Here is a 16,815-nt window from a genome sequence, read left to right on the forward strand (position 1 = left end):
TCAGCCAGTTCTTCTTGCAGGCTGCGGCTTTGCTACTCGATCAACAAGTGAGCGAGACAGAAAACTTGTTTTTAATGTATTGTTTGTTACAAATCGATCAGGGAATGTGTTTGGGGTGGAGTAAGTGAGAGATCATGTACATAAAGATAGGAATGTGTCAATGTATATGTTGAATAGTCCAGTACCCCTCAGAAGGTAAAAGAATAAAGAATGTCGAATTTAGAGTTCATCAGATAGGAAAGCAGACAACATCCGAAACTGTGCGATCAAATTTGCCGGTTCGAAATTGATGATCAAGGTTGTGAATGGGCATCTGATTCCACAGAGAACTGGAGAAGGTAAGGCAGCGAAAATGGTCACCACCTTCATGAAAAAAGCTGACCCCACTGTACTGTCTCTAACATCTTATACTCCACCCCCCTTAACAGGTGATAGGTTGGGAGAATTTTTTTTTAATCACCACCACAACCATATCGTCATCCACATGCCGTTCCACCGATTCCATGCTGTCTGTGATTTTACAGTGAGAAAACCCTGAACTTTTATCGTCTGATTCTTCTTTTCCCTTCAGTTCTTGTCTTTACCTTCATTCCTCTTTCATGACTGCTATTGTCTCCGTTAAGTGAAAACTAGTCACGCACAGACGTGTCCAAGGCAGAGTAGGGGTGGCTGTCGTCGCTGTCGAGAAACTGGGTGTGAAACTGGAGAACAACTCTTCTGTCAAGAGTCCTTGTCGATCATTGTAAAATAATAAATTTATGGTCGCAGTAAATGCACACACATATACAGACATCTTCTCTTTTTTTTCTCTCTCTCTCAAAATGGTGGCGGCGGCGCAGAGATAAAAGTAATTCCTCACCGAGTAGTGGGTTCAAAGCTTAATTGTCTCTGGCACGTGTTGTTTTTTTGTTGTTTTTTTTTAAACTCTGGACGTGACATTTGTTTACGAGGCTAGACGAGCTTTACCACGATGTTGACTCCACGTGACCCTTGACTGGCCACTTTACTCTGTTGTTGTTTTTTAGTCTCTGCACACATACAGTTGTTGTCAGTCAAAAGCCAGTTTTTTCTGTGATTTTTTGTTGTTTGCCGTTATACAACGCTTCAAGATTGCGATGTGAGGGAAAGACGTGTGTATCTGATTATTTTGTTATTTTAACATTTGAAAGGCATTGTAATCCTCTTCCTTCTAAAGAAAAGTTTTAGTGTGAGAGCCCTCGCTGTGCCTCTCCTGATTATTTATGTCACGACCGGGGTCACACAACACGCCGGGCGGAGGTCAAATGAAAGACTTTGTGGAGCGTGAGGGGGAGGGGACAATGTACAGGGGAGGGTACCCGAGGTGGTCAGGGTACACGAACACGACACTGGGGTGGAACCTGGACACCACAATACCCAGATGATGAAGGGGGAGAGAGCGCGTGCTGGGAAAATTGTCATCAGAACCAAGTGGAGCGGTGGGGTACTTTGTTCGTGGTTCTCAGCGAGGGTGGAGGTGTCAGAGGAGTGACACACAATGACACAGTGACACCAGGACATGTGTGTGTGTGTACTGGCAGGACGGGAGCGGGGTATACAGTGGGAAATGACCCCGTTCCCCTCGGAGTGTCACAGGTAGACACGGAGAAGCTCAGAGAAAATAAGAGTGATGACTCGAGAGTGGAGTGGGGTGGGATGGGAGGGAGAGGGAGCGAGGTGCGTGAAACCGACGCTAGCGTGCCAGTCACGTGACCAGCTAGCCCGGGCGGTCAAAGGTGTGGAGGGAGTGTGGAGGACACAGCTCCTTCCCCACCCCTCCTGCCAGTCACACGTCCTTCGTGCCCTTGGATACTCTACTTCTCCACAAATCAGTTTTTCCTCAAATGTGCATCATCGTTACCACTGTTATCACTTATTAGCGATGATATGAAATATTGTTCCACCATTAAAGGGCCAACGTGAAGACAATTTCGGTTAAAAGAAATCCTCAAAAATAATCTGCATGAGACCACCTTAGTAAGTGCAGCTCTGTAACCTCTAACCTTTAGCCTTTGCGCTCCGACCTGTGACCAATCTCTCACACACCGCCGGTTCGTACCCGCAGTTTACGACGCCTGAGACACGACCACCGACAACAGACACCACAGCATCTGACAGCCGACACCTGTCCGACGAGAATAATGAAATTAAGGTTGAGAGATGCAGCGACTACAATTGAATACCACGCAAGCAGAGCTCCCTGTCTCCGCCTGGGTTACGGGTGGATGTGAAAGCTGTCATTAAAAGGTCATCAGACACCAGGTAGGAACACCCAGCGGCTGCATGGATGGCCTGTCCCTCAGTTTATCCCGCGCATGCGCAAACTGCCACAGTCGTTATGCTACTTTGTTACTTTACTAACGAGGATCGGTGGATGCTTTCATTTTATGACATTTTAAATAAATTAAAATTAGCATGTGTCTATAGTTAATTAGGAGGAAATGTAGATGAAGGAGTCGCAATGTCTGCTACTCATTTTTCTCTCTCTTTTGCACCTGATCGACACAAGTTCTCTCCCCTTGAATAACTCTTTCCCTTCCTGAGTTAGGAAATCGTTGTAAGGTGGCGGGTGGTTCGCTCACCAAGTCAACAACCAACATCAGCAAAAGCTCGAGCCTCAAAATGTGTTCCATGGAGTTCGCCCTCTCCTCTTAAGCGTAAAAGGAAACAAAGAGGTCGTTGTTGGCGATCCTGACGAGGATTAAACAATTTATGTGCAGCGTGCACAAGCCGGGCTGACAGGAAGTGTCGCATAAAGTCTTTGGCTTGAGCAGACGTGACCTCCGTGGAGCGCAAAGGTCCTTATCTTTCTGTCGCCCTCTCGCATGCAGAGCTGAAAATAGATGTCCCCTAGCACACAGCTCCCTCACCCACCATCCTTCCTACCTGTGCCGACTCTTTCTTTAACCCTCTGCCTTCTGTCCATCTATCCCCTGTTTCTTACTCAGTTTCCTTCCGTCTCTGACTCCCTTCTGTCCATCAATCACTTTCTCTCCGTCTCTGAATAAAGACACTTCTGTCTCTCAAACCACGAACTTATATCACTGGACTGCTGGTAGACGATTTAACTACTAAAACGAGGCAGGTGTGTACAAAGCTTCCGGTTTAGTCACATTCATTGTAGTTTTTTCCTGCAGTCTAAGCGCCCTGTGTATATAACCATGTATGTAAAGCTGATTGCTTGTAGACTATAGTACAAGTATGTCATCTAATCTTGATGTTCTAGTAGATGATAATGATGATGATTGTTGTTGTGTGTGCGATACATAATGATACTCTTGCGAGTTAATTTCATTTTTAACATTCCGCCCTTTATCATGAAGATAATAATGATGAAGGTGTTAAAGATGATGGTTTGTTGTTCACTTTCATTCCTTAATCTGGCGCATTCAATACAAGTTTCGGTTCTTCTTACTTTCTCCCCTTCCGACTGCCTCTCCGTCCACCCCCGCATCCCTCTCTCTCCACCCAGCTTTGTCTGTCTTCTTGTCTCATGTTTTCTCTCACGCTTTCTTCCCTCTTCTCTCTATCGTCCCACTCTCTCTCCAACCCCTTTCACTACCCCATCTCTTCCTTTCTCTCTATCCTCTCTGTCTCTCCTCACTCTGACCTCTCTGTCTCTCCCTCCTGTCTCTGCTAACACGCCGTGACGTTGCGAGGACACGAGGCGAGCAGGAGGGCGAGATAGCAAGGGGAGGGAAGCGGGCAGGTGCACTTCAAAGTCAGGCCGTTCTGTTATCGTCCTTTCCTGTCCTTCACATCGATGTGAGAGCTCTCTGCCTGTCGTGACTAGCAAAGAATCTGTCTCAGATCCTTCTCTCTTTCTGTCCTTCCATGTGCTACGCTCATCGCCCTGAGTTATCGCCCCTCGGCGATGGCATCGCACAGACCTGCGATTCTTTATTTCATGAATCTACGTGTGTCTAACCCAATGACAATGGCCAGGACACACACGCACACACAGACAAACTCTCTCTCTCTCACATAAATGTCAGGGAAGGAATTTATCAACGAGAAGGGAGTGTCGGGAAGACATGAACATGTGTCCATGCCGAGTAAAAGTGAAACACACCAGGAAAACTAAATTAAAATATTAATGAGTGAGGAAAAAGCTTAAAGACTGTTTGTTCTTCTTGACAAATATCTCAGCAACTTTGGCGAAGATTGTCGGTTATAAAACTTCGCCACGGATGGTGAAACGTGTCCATATTTGTCCTGAGAAGAACACCCTCGTTTCCGAGCTCTCCAACGGCACAAACCGTTACGTTTGCAGAGCTGCTGTAAACTTCGTTCAGATGACACTTGCCTGGCTTATCTGGACAGCAGCGAACATTCTACAGGATGTATCAGACCCCGTCACCCACTTAAGTTATTCCGATAATGAAGGTTAACAAGTCCCGTCGCCCCTTCTCCTGGGAGCGCACCCGTCACACTCATAAATATTCCAGCTCACGGGCTCCGCTGATGGAGTGTTGCGTGGTTGTTGGCGGGGATGACCACGGGGCGGGTGAGGACCTCGTGGAGCAAATGCAGGCATCAGCAAAAACCGTGCGGTCGTTGGAAGGAAGATCTGACAGGAGAAGATTGGAAAGTCGACTGATCATGTCGAGAGCAGATCGGCTCGAAATTCCGAGCGCCACGTGTCGAGTGGCGATGGCGAACGTTTGTCGTTGCTGTCGTAGGCAGGAGTGCACGAACGCTGGCGTCGCCATTTTCGATTCGCAGCAATAGCAATTGTGGATTTCTCATCAGTTGCTGAAATATAGATACAGGGTTTCTTGATGCGTGTGCGAAGATCGAAATAAAAACTCTCGTGCAAGACTGCTCGTCATACCAAGACACCCGTCATAACCGTCATCATGAACGTTATCGTCGTGTGTCACCACTACAAAATTCTTGCCGTGGTCGTCATCATCATCGCCGTGATGTAGCCTCAACTGTTGATTCGACGGGTAAAACAATAGCCCACCAACCAGCGAGTGAAGTCATCACTGTCATCCATTAGGTTCGTCTGCGTGACGTCACTCAGGAGATCGAAGAGCCGCCTGTCGAGTCTGAACATTTTTCTATTGGTGGGAACGTCACTTCCGGTTGGAAGGTTGTGCTTCGCCGTGCTCACGGACCTACATACCCGATTGCGAGCTATTCAGGGTATGAAATGAAGGTACCAGGCCGCACTGCCGCTAGAGCAGGGGTGGGCAACATACGGCCCGCGGGCCGGATCCGGCCCGCTACGGGATTTTGACTGGCCCGCAGACTGTTTCTGGTCGTACATGATAATGTGGCCCGCGGCCACATTCTGCCGCAATCTCCCACTACATGTACTAATTACTTGCTTACTGCGTCAAATAATAGTGACTGTTAGTTATTCTTTGGTTCTTTGTTTTCAGTTAGAATTAGATTTAGAAGTCGGCAAGAAAGCAGTATGTTTGTTGTGCAGTGAAAGTGTTGCCGTGTTTAAAGAGTACAACGGTAGCCGCCATGATGCGACGAAACGTGCAGGCTATGGCAGGCTATGGCAGGTTTTTATCAGCAGCGGACCGGCAAAAAAGAGCAACAGAACTGGACAGAAAACTTGTAAAGCAGCAGAATGTATTCGTAAAAACCAAAGTAGCCCAGAAAGCTGCTATTCATGCCAGTTTGTGGTCGCATACAACATTGCCAAGCACAGCAAATCGTTCAGTGATGGTGAATTTGTCAACAAGTGCATGCTCGATGTCGCTGATCAAGTCTGTCCACAACAAAGAAAGAAGTTTGAAGAAGTCAGTTTGTCGAGAAGAACTGGGGTTCGCCGCATTGAAGCAATTGGTGAAGACCTGACATCACAACTGAAAAGGCGGGTACCTTCATTTCAGCTGTTTTCCTTGGCATTGGATGAAAGCACTGACATCGATGACACTGCACAGTCGCTCATCTTTGTACGAGGCATTTCAGAAAACTTTGAAATCACAGAAGAATTGCTGTCAATGGAATCAATGAAAGACACTACTACCGGAGAAGATATTTTTAGATGTGTGGAAAATACAATGCAATTACCATGGCAGAAAATGGTCAGTAGTACTACGGATGGTTGTCCATCTTTGACAGGAAAGAAAGTTGGTCTACTGAAGAGATTGGGTGACCGTGTTGCAGAGGTCGATTGCACCAGGGAGTTTTACATTAAACACAATTTATTCCTTGCATATGTAGATAAATACGCGATTAAGGTATTGATCCAGTAATCTGGCCCGCCAAGGACTTCATTTCCCCATATCCGGCCCGCCGACCGGAGAAGTTGCCCACCCCTGCGCTAGAGTGTCGCCGAGGGCTACTGCACTGGGAAAAGTACTTTAAGTCCACAACCCTGGGCCTCTCTTCCACCATCCTTCTCTCTCTCTGCGCCCCATTGACTCCACCAAACTACACCAGCTTCGTCGTCGTGGAGCATTGGTGTCATCGTGATAGAGACCCCGATCCACCCTTTCGTTTCGCTCCAACGCTGGCGTTTTCACCCTAAATGGAAGCTACCCGCCCCGCGACACTTTTTATTTTTTGGTGCTAGCGCGCGATTAATATCAATTCTTCCACCTTTCACATGACGCGGGGCTTCGGGTGTCGACATAGGACCTGGCGAGGGTGGGAGAACGATACCTTCCCCACCCCCACTCCCCCACACACACCCGGGTCTAGGGTCATGTGTGCGCATGCGGGGTGCACAGTGTCAGATTATGTGTGTTAACAGGATTCAGTCCTCACAACTAACGCTAACCTCGCCACTATTGCAAATCCTAAACACGGGGGATCACAAGGATAGAATAAAATAAAGGAAGTGTTGTTTTAAACAATGTAACACTTTGTCAAAATGCACGCGCGTTTCATTCCAAAGTCCTGTTGTAATTTTGATTGACTTCAAAATATATGACATTGAAGTCTTTCGTTTTGAAGTTTCGTCAGTCTTGAAACAGTTGCAAGCTTTTCGTTTTGTAGTTGTTCTTGTGCTGTTTCCTGACTTACACAAACATCCCTGAAGGTCTGAGCCGCCTGTAATCTGCCGGACCCAACTTTTGTCACGATGTACTGGGTGGACGAGACAGGGACAACTGGACAAGACGACTTAGGCAAACAGTAAATAGTGTAAATAGTGTAAATAGTGTAAATCAAGCCAGGCCACGGCCTTTGCACTTCGTCAACCACTGCTTCGTTGTTTCAATAAGCGTGAGGTTTGCGAAATGCCACAAAAGAATATTCCTACATTCCTATAGACAATCAGTATTAGATTGATTTCCTTACCATCATCGTTGGTTGACAAATTTGGTAAAAGTTTCTGTTAAGACATTTAAGGGAGATACATAACAACGCGCGCACGCACCAAACAGTACACAGGACTAAGGCATGCAAAGAATGTCTGATCCTCGATCCCTTGCAACAGAGAGCAGAGACAGTAAGACACGGAGCTAAATGCAAACCTTTGAGCAGGTGACATGCTTTGTGCTTTGTAAGAAGCTAGTGATGGTAAAGCAGTCAAGCGTTTCTTATGTCACGTGACTCGTTTTTGAACAAGGCCCTCTACGAACACTCGTCATACAGTGAATTGCATTCACTCGCCAAGAACCGTAAATTACTGAACACGACTGGGTATCAGAATAAAAGGGTTCTTGGTGGAGAAGTGCAGGGTAGCACACCTTGTTCAGGTCGCAGGGTTTGGTGACAAGGAGGACAATAAAGGACACTTTGCGGCCACACAGCTCCTTGAGCCGCCATCATCCTGTCCCTCGTCATATAACAAAAAGTCTTGACATTAAATGTCATATTTGTCATTGCCAGCCAGCGGCAGGGACTGTATCATATGTTATATACAGCTGAATGCTTTAAAAATAAGGTGCTTTATCAACTTTGTAAAGATTTAGAGGAGGGACAGTTCTGTTGAGAGGGTCCTGGTAAGGAACGAAGGGCAATCAGGCACAAAAAAAAAAAAAAAAATGTGGACAAATTAAACAAAGAAGCGAAGAACATAGGCAAGTCAGGCAAATGACAGATGAACTGGATGATAAGGGAAAAAAAAACATGAAAAAAAATTTGGGAAGAAACGATTAATTCAAAACAATATAAATGAAAAAGCTCTCATCTAAGCAGAAAAGAAACAGCTAGAGAAGGTAGAGAGAACAACTTAATTTAGAGATGGCAGAAACAACATCCCTGGCATCTTAATCAAATGTACTCAATCAGATGTAGAAAGCGATCACCCTGGAGCACACCAAACAAGCTTGCCCACCATGGACCCAGTCACCCAGGTATACACATGGATCGGAGGAGGAGGCCACAGGAAGAGGTCGAGGTGAGAGATGGAAGAAACACTTCACAGTGAGCTCCTGATAGGCAAGTACTTATATGGCCGAAGCACTACGGACTGCAGCTCAGATGCTCGATGGCAACACAGAAAAAAATACTCACAACAAAGTCTCCATCTTTATTGATGCTATGTCAGTCTTGGAAGCTTTCTCAAAAGCCGGAGCAATGAGCTTAATGCCCTGACATCAGCCTTGAGCAGCTTGCAACAATCTACTGAACAAACAGTCTTCCAGTGGGTTCCCTCTCATTGCAGTATCCCTGGCAATGAGGCAGATGACAGACAGGCAAGAAGGAAGTGAAGAGGGTGGAGGGAAGCTGAGAGACCCCTTAGTTCAGCTTTGCTGAGGCCAAGACAATAGTCAGCGAAATGACCTGCGAGGAAATGTATTGGGTTGCCATTGGAGACTCAGTCCATGTTCCACCCAGGACTGTCCAACCCACCAGGAACGAACAGAAGACATGGCTGTCGACACACCAATGAAAGATAAGATCTTTGGTTGCTGATGTTTTCTGACAGGCACAGGACCTTTTATTATTATATATTTATATATTACAGTTATTGTCTCAACCCTAGAAGAAATCTGATCGGCGCAAGACATCTCAACATGCAGTAAGCCCCTGGTAAATATCAAACAAACAAACATATAGATGATCACACAGATACACATCGTTCTCATGCATATAAAGATGTTTCTCATTCATGCGGAGCTATACATAATTCTCATTCATACAGAATGATGCTTCACTCTCATGCATATAGAGTATGACTGCCATTCACATGGAGACTTTATGACCCACCACGTGACCTATGACCTATGACATAATGTCACGCTTCGTTGTGTTGTTCCATTCTGGTTTGGTCTGACCTTTTGCAGCCCCTGGCCAGGATTGTTGATGTGATTCAGTGTGTGTGCGTGTGTGCGTGTGTATGGGGGAAATCGAATTTCTTGTCGGTGAAGATATATCTGTCAGACCGCTGTAACCTTGGTAACACTTGAATCAGACCAACACCCACCCCACCCACATCGCCTTGTTTTGCGATTTTGCAAAATCGACCTTGTTTCCATATTTAACTTTTGACTTTTGCTTGTATGGCGCCTGACCGAGAAAGACTGATCAAACAAGCTTTTTTCTTTTTTTTTTTGTCTGTGTGGATGCGGACTGCGGGTCATGTCGTTTCTGGATAATTAATTAAAGTCGGGTGGATCTTGCACCCAGTCACTGAAGGCTTTTGCGGCGTGACGACCAGACAGCCGGGGCCCACGATGAACTCGCATCTTCCTTGGTTGTTGGAGCCTGCAGTCACGTGACAGTCGGCCCCCTCCTCCTATTGCAGCCTCTTCCATTCCATCATTCCTGATCGCATGCCCATGCTTGTAAAGAAATAATTTATTAGGTAACATCTTCATAATATTTTTTTCTAGATCACGTGCTTTCCGTTTCGAGAAAGCGTGTTCTGTGACACACGGAGTTATAAATAGTTAATACTGATAGTAGGTATTCAAAGTCGCAGTGTATATTCACACACAGATGCACACTTACACGCACACACGCAAGCACACAGATACAGGCACGCACACATGGAATCTATTGACTGAACTCCAATGTACATAGATGTTATTATACATACAGTCGATCAACTGCGCGAATACAAGCACAAAGGACAGACAGACAGAGAGACAGACAGAAAGAAAGAAAGAAAACCTCTTTTGCGGATAAAGAGAGAATAGGGGAGGTAAGAAATCGGACGTACAGACAGACCGAACAAGCGACATCGAAATTCCGACAGAAAATTACCAACACTTGAAAGAGAATTAGAGACCCTCGAAAGACAATTACAGACACTTGAAAGAGAATTAAAGTTTCACCGGAGAAGACCTGGCAAGTCAGGCAGAGGCCGGGATGGCGGAGAAAACGATGAGAATGAAAGGGCAGATGCAGGGAAGTGGGGCAGGGAGATGGAAGGGCCAAAGAAGGAGAGAGAGAGGAAATGATAATAGAGATAGTGAACCAGAGGAGTGATATAGGTAGCGTTGGGTAAATGGTGGTGAGAGTAATGACAGAAAAATCGAGAAAGAGAGAGCGCGACAAATCAATGATAGAATGGAGGAGAGTTACGGAACGATGGAAGAAGTGGGGAACAGAGAATGGAGACAGAATAAGAGGGAAGGAATGGGGAAAGTTAAATATATGGAAAGAGGGAAACACAGAGGGGAGAGAGAGATAGAGAAAGAAGAGGGTAGGTGTGGTGGTGGGGATAAAGAAAATGTTTGACGAGTAGAAAAAGAGAAAAGGTTTGAGCAGAAGCCAAAATAATAATGGCGAATTTCATTTAGGGACCACAGCCCTGGCAGTCAAGTTGGTCTAAAGTTAAACGTCTGGATGAGAGAGAGAAAGAAATAGCCGAGACCAAAAGGTTTCAACGTACGTACAGCATGACGTCAGTTGGCCCCTCGCCCTGACCAAAGCGCCCTCCAACAGCCGCTGCACTGTCTGGCCCTGATGAAGGGGTACCCTCCCCACCCCTACCCCTTTAACAACCTCTTCTACTGCATTCCTCATTCAAGTGAGGTGGTGATAGGGCTAGCTTACAGCTTCTCAAGAAGCAGGCGAGACTCTGGAACCGTGGGGTGTGTCTGCAACAGTGTCTCCAACCCTACGAATTTTATTTTTTAGCTTGTTTTGTTTACATCTGTTTGTTTGTTTTTGTTTTGTTTTGTTTTTTTCAGTCCATGAAATGTCCTTAGCGCCTTCAGTAGTGAGGTCATGAAACTTTCCATTATTTATGTAAGTGTGGAATGTGGTTGCGGTCAAGATGTTGGGGTGACAAAGCCAGACTGAATATTCGGCTTTGACTCGGGTACGGACATTAGACGGGTAGATTTCTCTCTCGACAACTGACGCTAAAGAAAAACTTCTAAAAGATCATGGAGAAAGGGAACTCAGACAATAAACAACAAGAGAGCATCAGACGATTACAAACTCATCTCTTTGCGTTTTTCAATATTCTAAGTACAGTGTGATTTCACAGGGAAGGACAATTTTCAAAAAAAAAAAAAAAAAGGGGGGGGGCAGTACATGGAGTAGGTAAATATTGACTGGTGTAAAAGATGATGGCTAGACAAACGCCCTATAAACGTTGTAAACAAAGCGGCAGAATTTTAAAAAGGGTTAATGTAGCCTGGGACTATTTCATGAGTTGGAAAGTGATGTGTTAGAAGGATGGTGCACTTACTCTGGGACAAGGTGAGAGAGAGAGTGAGATAGCGGGGGGAGATACTCATTTCTCCTTCTTCAGAATTGTTTCTCCTGTCCTCTACATTGAACAGATGAGTCAACTGGAGAAGTACATGGAAAAGTGGACGTAGTCATGAATGAGGGTATGTTGTTATCCTAGGAGTAGGATGGTAAAAATCAGGAGATAACTTCTCTTCTCTGTAGTTGCTACGGACTGTCTAAACCAGCGGTTCTCAACCTGTGGGGCGCGACCCCCTGGGGGGTCGCGACGTGCCTACAAGGGGGTCGCGAAGGAGGTCATTTTTTAAAAATGTTTCTTATACTGGTATTAGTGAAATTAGTTTACATTGTGTAACCGAGTGGTGAGGGCGATCAAAGTCCAAATCTCTTCTCCCTATTCAAGTACACTGTCTCGGCATGCAGTGACTTCTCACTTCCAAAACTCAAAACACAATCCCCCTCTCAACAATTAAGCCTCCAATCTCCATCCTCTCACCTTTTGCCCTCTCTCTTCCCCAATCTCTCATCGCTGACTCCCCTCTCCCTCTCCAGTCACACCTCTCTTTTTTTTTAAAAAAACATCTAAAAGGCACGCATTCAGGAAACGTCCATCATTCACACCCTTTCATTCGCACGTGCTCAGTCCTAGTACTCTATAGGTCCCTGACAGAAGGCCATGACCAGACAAGGGAAAGACACCACCATATTACAAACAACTGACAAGATGAATGCTTTCGTCCGGAACATTTCGTTGTGGACGCAGAAGATACTCCAAGAAAATATTTTTGATATGTTTCCGTGCTTGTGTAAGTGCAAGGCTGACGTTAACTTGAATCTTGATCAGGTGAAGAAAGTAATTATTGCCCATCTAAACGGTCTGCAAGAAAGGTTTCAGCATTATTTCGCTGAAATTGATGTGACTAAATACGATTGGATTCGTAATCCATTTCTGGCTGATCCTAGCACAAGCGGGTTGTCCACGCAAGAAGAAGAGAAGCTCATCGACCTTTCGAGTGACCAATCCCTGAAAATGGTCTTCCAAACAACACCAGTGCCAACATTCTGGATTAGCATCAACGGTGAATATCCTCTCCTTTCTGAGAAAGCAATGAAAGTTCTTCTGCCATTTTCAACTTCATATATGTGTGAACAAGGATTTTCAGCATTGGCAGCACTGAAGTCTCAATACAGAAATCGTGTGGACGCAGAGGCTGAGCTGCGAATAGCAGTGGGTACGAACATCGCACACAGGTTCGCTTCTCTATGCAACAGCAAGCAGGCTCAACCTTCTCATTAATCAAAGTGAGTGTCCAATAAAATAATATTTATTAGCACCACAGCATTTGCTTTAGTAAAATTTCATTAACAGTTATACTTCTTGCAGATACGAACTTTGTTCTTCTGTTGTTGAATTGCATTGATTTCCTCGACGCGGAGTTCGAGGTTAGCTAGGGCCCCCCCCCCCCCCCGCTCTTCCACCGACCTAGCTGGCGAAGGGGGGTCGCGGACGTACCGGTGTTCGTCAGGGGGGTCGTCACATGTAAAAGGTTGAGAACCGCTGGACTCTAAACCCTGGGGATATTTCTTCTCTTATTTTACCCCTGGAAAGTTGTCACTGTTTCATAACTTCGATCACAGGGGTAAAGCAACATCCACGGAGTCTGGACACTGATTCGTAACTCTGGAGATAGGTCCTTTAATTTACCCACGGCCAGGCCTGACGAGAGGGAGGGGCAGGGGGGGTCTGGTGTACCCGGGCCCGCGGCTGTCAAGGGGGCCCGGCCTTGGTCAGTGGATTTTTTTTCTTCTTCTCCTTTTCTTTTTCTTTTAAAGAAAGGTCTAAGGACAGAACACCCAAGCATTACACATGCAGAAGTTGAGTTTCAAGTCTGTAGAATACAATTTCGGGGTACTGGGCCTGTCGTGAGATTTACGATTACAAGTACAAGGGGCCCGGAGAGGTCGTCTGTCCCGGGGCCCGGGCTGGCTCTCGGCGACCCTGCCCACGGCAACAACTTACCCTTGCTCCATGACACGTGGTACATTTACCACCCGGCTATCCCCTGTTGCTGTAATAACAAAGAGTGACAGACATCTCCAGTAGACGATGGTCTATGACAGGCTAAAGAAGGGACCGCGGGCTGAGATGGTTGTTACAGAGACAGGCGTGGCTGTGATGTGGTCGTGGTAGGTGGGCAGCACCTGTTGATGACATCATAGAGCTGGTCGAGGGACCTGTAATCATGTGGCAACCCAGGATAGAGAAAGCGAGAGGATAAATAGAGAAAGTGTGAAAAGGTCAGTAAGTGTAGCTCACGATCGAAAGCTGGCAATCGTCTTTCTATTTTTTCCCCTTTAATAAAAGATAGACATGAAGAGAGTTCCCCGTGAAACTGACCCGCTTGCCCCCTGACAGAGGGGCCTGGGGCAGTAGCAGCAAAGTGAGGGCAAGTCCTTCCCCAGGGCAAAGTCGGGAACTCAAGAACAAGTGTCTTGTTACCGAAGTTACAATGTGATGCCTAGACCCTCGTGGACACATTTTTTTTTTAAACGCTGGACATCTTGGCCACCGCTTCGTAACTACAGCTCGATGTAAGAACACCAGATGCCAGCTGGACACCGTTGTGTAACCTAGGAAACAAGACGCCTTATCTTGAATTTCCTTGCCCTCGCTCCATAGCTCCTGCCCAGGAGAAAGGGACTTGTTTCGCTGCAGCAGCTTTAAAAAAAATGTGTGCAAGGCCCACTTTAAGGCTTTCAACAAACACAAAGCTCGCTCCTTGTTGTTGACACTGCTGCTCCAGGTGTAAAGGCCTTGTCGTACGGTGTCGGCGTAACACACACACACTGACACACACACACAACCACACTGACACACACACAGACATCACTCAGGTACCTTCGACCTCATCGAGAGGGTAAAAAATTTTGATCGCTGAATTTAGATTGAGATACTCCACCTGATTCCCAACTCCATCTCACTGACTCCATATAATCCTCTTTCGAAGTTTTAGGGAAAGTCCCCCCTGCGCCGACCTTTCCAACTGATTTCAACTCATCGGAAGGACATGTTGGTAGTTAGTCCCTCGTGTGTGTTGTTTGGGTGGTCACATCCCGGGTATGTGTCTGACATAACTATTTTACTCAGTTTAACCGAGTTAAACCAGATATAAAAATGTTATAGATTGTGGTTTTGGAATGTTCATGTTGATATCGTAATCTCCACTGTACTTGTTATCATTATAGTAATTTTAAAAAAAAAAATTCCCAGCTGGAAATCTGAATGAATTCAGTGAATTAATTAATAAATTACCCACCGACGAGCTTATTCAAATGACAAGAATTGATACAGTGGTTGTGAGACAGGCCATTCAGCAGGCCTGCCAGCAGACACAGTTTACGAGGAAGTTGACGACAGTTGTGAGAATATCGCACGAAAACAAAGAAACAGCCTGAGACAAACAAGTGAATGAATTATTTGAGAGAGCCATTAACACGAGCAAAGTGTCTTCTGCTATATTACATTTCTCCTAATGTTTGACATGAAGACAGCTGCACTGTTTATTGGGGGTACCTACCCGGGGCTGCAATACAATGGCGCATAAACATGTTCCTCATTGAAATTAAGGCGCTTGTTGACTTCATTCGTCCTTTCGGTTCGTCTTTTATAGGATGTTGCTAGTTAGGAGAAATTCTCCATGAATGGAGACTACTAAAAATATATTGAGCATAGAATATGTTGGTTGTCGGCTACAAGGGAATGCGAGTTGTTGCAGTGCAAGTCATTCCGGGTTCATTTAAAAATAATCTTTCAAAAGCCATTGTATGTATTGAAGAAGACTTCAAAATGAAAAGAGTTGTATGCTATAGAGAGGAATAAAGGAGAGGAATCAGGTGTCCGCTTTTTCTGAGGGCATTCAAGGAGGCAGAAGTCTTGCTGCAGGCTCGTGTATAGGGCGTGCCACGTGCAGCCCGCCGTCCCACAGTCACTTGCAGCGACATGCGTCTGCAGCAGCCTGGCAGCAGCATCTGTCTCCCCATTCCCCTCGTGTCGGCGTTTCCTTGGATATGACCTGCTCTTACCTGACCCTTGATGCAGTTGCCTGTCCCCTACACGTGAGGACTCGACAAACGTCAGCAACCTTGTCTTCTCAGACTGGTAAACAAAGTCTACGAGTGACTATAAATATTTGTTTTGTGGCTCTCGATGAATTGGAATGTGCGGATGAATCTGATTCTCTTCATAAGAATGATGTGCAAAAATATCACAAGGGAAAACAGGAAAATTAAGATGTAAATACAAGACAGTCTGTCTGATAAGTTCTATAACTTACTTGGCAAACGAGCGTTTTTTCTTTCTTTAATTATAAATGTTTTCTAAATAGAGCATGCCCAGATGTTATTAATAATATACAGTGTCCTGTTTGTTTTCAGTGCCCGCAAAAATGGTTGTGAATAAGCTTTGACTTTTATTTGTCCTGTGAACTTCCAAGATCACTTATTCAGACCAATCAACACGATCCATGTTTCGAACAGGTGATTGTCGACGACTGCAGTGTGACCTATGACCTCCCTACTCCCCAGCCCAACACAGCCTCCCACAAAAGATCATGCACCGAAGGATCGAATCCCTGCTTGCAATTAATGTCTGCAGGAAGACTAGTGTCTTTTTTGCAGAGGTCACCTGGCTTCTGTCTCCAGACTGAGGTGACGGGTGCAGGGTACCCTACACCCTGGTAAAGAACCCTAAAGTCGTCGCAAATTAGGTGAGCGGTATGCAGTCGACGGGGTAATTAATTCACATGGCGACGAAACTGATCCTGGCCCACGTCCCGCGCCGGCCGTTGTGCTGATTCAGCAGTAAATCGTTCGGTGGAAGTTTGTGAGACCCGAGGACTCGGTAGGGGGCAAGGCAAACAGTTTCACACGGTGGCTGAAGCTAGGTAGTGACGTTGACATCCTGTACTAGTCTGATGGGGCGATGACATCATGACCTCGCCTAGAAGGTGGGGATGGCGAGCAAAGCTAGGTCATGACGTCAGAGATTCTGTGTTCCGAGGCGATGTCATGACCTCTCGTCTTGGCCGCCATTTTTGCGCCTATGTCAAAGTTTCTCTAGAGCCATCGACTCTTCCCTGCCAATCATCGTCCTTTTAAAGCAAAATTCGTTCCTCCCTTAACCCTCCACCACAAAAATTCTTTGGCTCAGCGCAAAAAGTCAGATGCTCTCTC

This window comes from Pomacea canaliculata, linkage group LG7, assembly GCF_003073045.1.
Source record: "Pomacea canaliculata isolate SZHN2017 linkage group LG7, ASM307304v1, whole genome shotgun sequence".
NCBI classification, from domain to species: domain Eukaryota; kingdom Metazoa; phylum Mollusca; class Gastropoda; order Architaenioglossa; family Ampullariidae; genus Pomacea; species Pomacea canaliculata.